Below are 5,178 nucleotides of genomic sequence, written 5' to 3' on the forward strand. Positions count from 1 at the left end.
CTCCTTACTCCCCTCCTGTCCTAGCTTTTCTCCCGAACCCGGGTCGCCCTTTGTGTGCACCCTCACTTCCTGACCTCCCTCGATTTCCCAAACCCGGTGCCCCCAGGGAACTGTCCCTTAGATACAAGAGATCCCTGGGAATCGCACAACTCTCTCCACCTCCCCCTTCCCCATCTTTGGATCCTTCTCTTGATAACCTTTCTTCCTTTGTCTGGAGAATCCTTACAGAAACACTGCTGTTTTTCTTGGCAGCACAGCCCTCTGCAAATAATCTACCCCCTTTCCAGCCTCTTTTTCTTTCATTTCCAGATGTTATTTCTCACCCTCCTGAAGGAAAACTCTTCTAGGCTTGAGAAAAGTTCTTTGGGATATGAACCCTAGGGAAAAATGTAACTTCCATTTGGGGATGATGCAGGAAGGGAGCTAACAGTTTACTAAGCACTGGTATGTGCCAGGCACTTAAATAAGTTATTTATTGTATACACCAATGCCACCATTATATTTTCATTTTACAATATAGCCCTTATTTTGAACCAAACACTACTTTAAGAGCTTTAGAAATATTAACTCATTTAATCTTTAAAGCAACCCCATGAGATGAATATTATTATCTTCACTTTACTTATGAGGGAACTGAGGTACAAAGAAACTCAGTTAATCACCCACAGTCGCCCTTCTAGTAAGTGGTAGAGGTGGGATTTAGATCCAGAACCATCGGCCTTTGTTAGTTATGCACTGCGTTTTGTGGAGAAAAAGGCTGGGCATGAGCCTGCCCTGAAAATTGCATCTTCCAGTCTTGCAGAATTCCTCAGTTTCTAGCAGAATAAAAGGTAGCATCTGAGTCAGCAAGATTCTTATTGTTCCCAGGGAATGTGGCCAGTCTTTCTCAGCACTTACTGGCAAAGTCCTTGAGTACTTGAGTGCCTCCTCCCCTCCCTTGTTAGTCCATGTTTTGCTAAGGATCCCTTCAGGCCCTGTGCTGAAATTCAAAGGGTGGCTAGAATGAAAAGCCAAAGACCATAGAAGGCATCTTATTTTATCCTGCCTGCTTCAAAGCTCAACGCACTTTTCTGGATATGAAGCTTTTATCTTCCTGGTGATTCTGTAATGATGGAGAAGACAGGGAATGAGGGAGGAGATAAGTACTGGCTTCTTATGACATACTATGTCAAAGAGGCAAAGCTGAAAGCAAGATCCAGAGGTCCTACCTCCACATCTTTTTTTTTTCCCTATCTACTTCGACCTTTTCCAAGGGCTAGCCACTGAAAGCCTTCAGAGGATGCTTCTAGGAGGGGAATGAGGACCAAAAGATGAAAAGGGGAGGGGAGTGCAGGAAAGCCTATTATTTGGGAGAAGAGAAGGAAAGTCACAGGCAGACACAGTAGGAAAACTCTTCAGTGCCGTATGAATTCCTACAGACTGAAAGAAAAGTCTAGGCTGTGAAGGTCAGGGTAAAAAAACTTGGCTAAAACTTGAAACACAACTACCAAATGATTCTTTCCTCCCATTTACAGGACACCCATATTCATTCAGCCTTGCAAAGGAAAGCACTAAACGTTTCCCACCCTTCTGCAATACCTTTAGAGCCAAGAAGAGTAGTCAACATGAATAGTCCTTCAGAAGTGGAAACGAGTCCCTCCAAGTAACCTGCAAAGTGTTTGTTTGCATGGAGCCATCCCAGTGCTCATCCCCTCCCCCTGGTGGCCAATGAAGGTCATTTTCATGCTGCCTAACCCGGCTTTGGTTGGCAGCCTATGCCTTGGAAGATCCCAAGATCAAATCCTGTACCAAAATGGAAGGAAAATCAGAGTTTTTTCACTGTCTTAACTCTCCTACTTGGGAAGGTGAATTGAATGTGTCTCGTGTCATGAAGAAAAATTGAAGATGGTATTTTCTATGTTTGCTACATATATTTGTACAACATAGTGTTCTTTTTTTAACTCCCCAAATCCCTTGGTCCACATTGCCTGCCCACCTACCTGGCATAATGGAAAGCTATGTAGAAGGGCAGGAAGCTGGGGCTTTGATCCTGGCTCTGCAGACTTCTCTCCGGCTTTGTGCATGTCCCCTCCAGTAGCTGGGAGGGGAGATTTCAAAACCTCTAAAAAGCAAACAGATTGAACTAGATACTCTCCAAGGTCCGTCCCAGCCATAATATTCAGGACTTCCACTAGAAAATGTTCTAATTACACTCCAAATAAGAGCCCTGGTACAGCATGGACACAGGTGAAAAGAAGGGAAAGAAACAGAGTGAAAATAAATACGAAGTAGAAACAATAGGGCTGGTCCCAGATTATGTCAAACCTGAGGCGACCTAGGCCCCTTGTTGGAAGTGGGAATTTAGAAGCACTTGGCTTTAAGGAAAACAATGTGGGACCAGCTGATTCTTAAGGGACTAAAGTCACCAAAACTGCTTCTGGGAGCTAAGAAGTCAGTTGCTTCTCTTTATGGTCACAATCATTTATAGGTGATCAACAGAGAGGAAAAGGCAGTGCGTGGAGTATAGAGGAGAGACAGGTGGTGGAGTCAGACAGACATGGCTTCTAATCCCAGCTCTGCCTCTTAACCTCTCCATGTTTCAGCCTTCTCATCTGTAATAGAGGGAAGATAGTACCTGTGATATGATATTATGAGGATGAGATGAGACAGTATGTATATAAAGTGCTTTAGTATAGTTAATACCTGTTACTTGGTAAGTAGGTTGTAAATTGTATTTACTATTATAAGTGAATGAAACTAAGTGTTTTAAGTGCCTGCTATATGAAAGGATGCAAGGTCGATGCTTTAGAAAGTGTTTTTTAATTTTTTTTTTTTAATGGTCACAGCAACATTTCTATTATATAAATGGGGACAAAGAACCTTAGTCAGGTGAAACTAGTTCATGCATTTATTCATCCTTCCAGCCCATTCATTCAAGAAGCATAGAAACCTCTGCTATGCGCCAGACACTGTGGTAGGAGCTGAGAATTTAGACATAGCCTCTTCCATCAGGGAGTTCACAGTCCAGGGCCACACAGCTGAGAATGATAGGTAGCAATTAGTGAGCACCTACTATGTGCCAAGCACTGTTCTAAGCACATTGTATTAACTCAAATGAATTACCTCATTTAATTCCCATGGCTGGGGCAGGCCATTTTACAGATGAGGAACTCAGGCAGAGTGCTGTTATGATAAGTAAATTGCCTGAGGTCACACAACTAGGAAGTGGCAGAGCAGGGATTTAAGTCCAGGCAGATAGATTCCAGAATCTTGAGTTCTTAGCCACTTCACTACAGCTGCCTCTTAGCAAGTGATTTAAAGCCACATCCCTGACTGCAGAGGCCCTTAAACTGGGATATAGATATAGTATCTCAGGATGCCAGCAGCAGCCTCCTTCCCTCTTTTGTATTCTCCTTAGCCTTGTCCTTTGAATCTGTGGCCCCACCTCTTTTGATTCCTCAAGGCTGCAAGACTGCTTTTGAACAAATTTTAAGGCAGGAGAGGAACCCCCCAGGTTAGCAGGGAGTAGTTGCTGGGACTGGGAAAGAGAAGTAGAGATGCGCAGGTGGAGGATGGGTAAATTCAGATGTCTGGGGTCAGGCGTGTAGCCTAAATGAGAGAGAAGTGATCTGAGACATATGAAAATGTTCCCTCTCTCTTAATGCTACTATATGGAAGGTAATAGCACAGGGGCAGCTGTCACTTGGCTCCTGAATCAGGGAGACAATAGGGAAAGATAGGGAATGGGACAGGCTGGAAAATGGCTAAAGAGGGAGCCATTGCTCGGCTCTAGTTGATTGCTGGCATGAAGGAATGGGGACCTGCTTTTCCAAAAAGGAATGGAGATCTAGATTTTTATGAGAAATATACATTTCCTAGTTATTGGCAGCTGTTTTTATGAGAAATCTACATTTCCTAGTTATTGGCAGCTGTTTTATGAGAAATCTACATTTCCTAGTTATTGGCAGCTGTTTTTATGAGAAATCTACATTTCCTAGTTATTGGCAGCTACTTCTATTTTACAGCTATAACAACTACCACCACCACCACCGTGGCCCAGTAAACATTTCTGTAGGCTAGATTCAGGACGCAAGCCCTGGTAGGCAACTTTTGAGTGAGCCGTTCTCTTTCAGGGGTTGGAGAGAAGCCAGAAGGATTTAGCCTTGGGGATGAAACAGGAAGGAGAGGGCTGGGAGAAGAGAAAGCCCCCAAAGAGAAAGCAAAAATAGTTACACGTGGCACTGACTGTTGTCTGCCGTCTTGCACCTGTCTTGGGTGCCTTCCAAGAGGCTCTCGTATCGTAGCTAGCCTAGTTTACAGGGGAAGGTGGGCAAGACTGCCATAATGAACCAGCTCCTGCAGAAGTATCAATACATGGGCTCCATCCCTTCCTTGCTTATGTGCCTGAGGCCCTCTCGTGCGAGAGTAAACAGAATTTGACTGTTTCTTTGTTCTTCTCTTTGAGGCAGACAAATATAAGCAGCCACGACTTGTTTTTACCACCTGGGCAAGGATTCGAAAAAGGGCAAAGACAACTCACAACTCCAGAGGCCGAATTCAGGGTCAGTTTTCTCTCCTCAAGTTAACATTAACCTTTAGGTAAACGGAGCCACTCCTCCTCGAGGGCTTGGTAAACAGGAGCTGTTGTGGAGGCCACGGGAGGGGAGCTGGCCGTTTACCTGGCAGGAAGGGAGCAGCCCAAGGTCAAGATTTCATGTACTGTAGTCCTCTTGAACTTTGCCAGGAATGTGCCTGTTCACTAAGAAAAACTGACTCACAAGGCCCAGGTTTCATCGTTAATTGTGCTGAGCACAACCCTTTCTCCCCCTGTTCCGGTGTCACCACAAAGGGCTTGGGTGTTAAGGGACAGCCCTCTTCAGCAAGAGAGAGAAACAAGTGGCAATCCCTGGCCATTTAATAACTCTGTTCTCCCTCTGAGAAGGGGCTACAAGCATTCAGTGAGATGGTATATGTGACAGTTCTTTGGAAAGCCTAAAGAATGATGCCCATGTAAGGGCTTATTATGAAATTATTCATAGGTAGCCTCTGAGTTAGAACCCCCTCCCCCATTTTGGTTTGAGAAAGAAGCAGAGAGAGGTGGCAGGGTGTATTAATGTTAAAAAAAACCTGGCTGTAAGGTATAAAAGTTGTCTGGAATTAGCATGGTTGGGTACAGAGGGGAGGTGATTCCCAAGAGGT

The sequence above is a fragment of the Eschrichtius robustus genome, chromosome 20 (assembly GCF_028021215.1).
Source record: "Eschrichtius robustus isolate mEscRob2 chromosome 20, mEscRob2.pri, whole genome shotgun sequence".
NCBI classification, from domain to species: Eukaryota; Metazoa; Chordata; class Mammalia; order Artiodactyla; family Eschrichtiidae; genus Eschrichtius; species Eschrichtius robustus.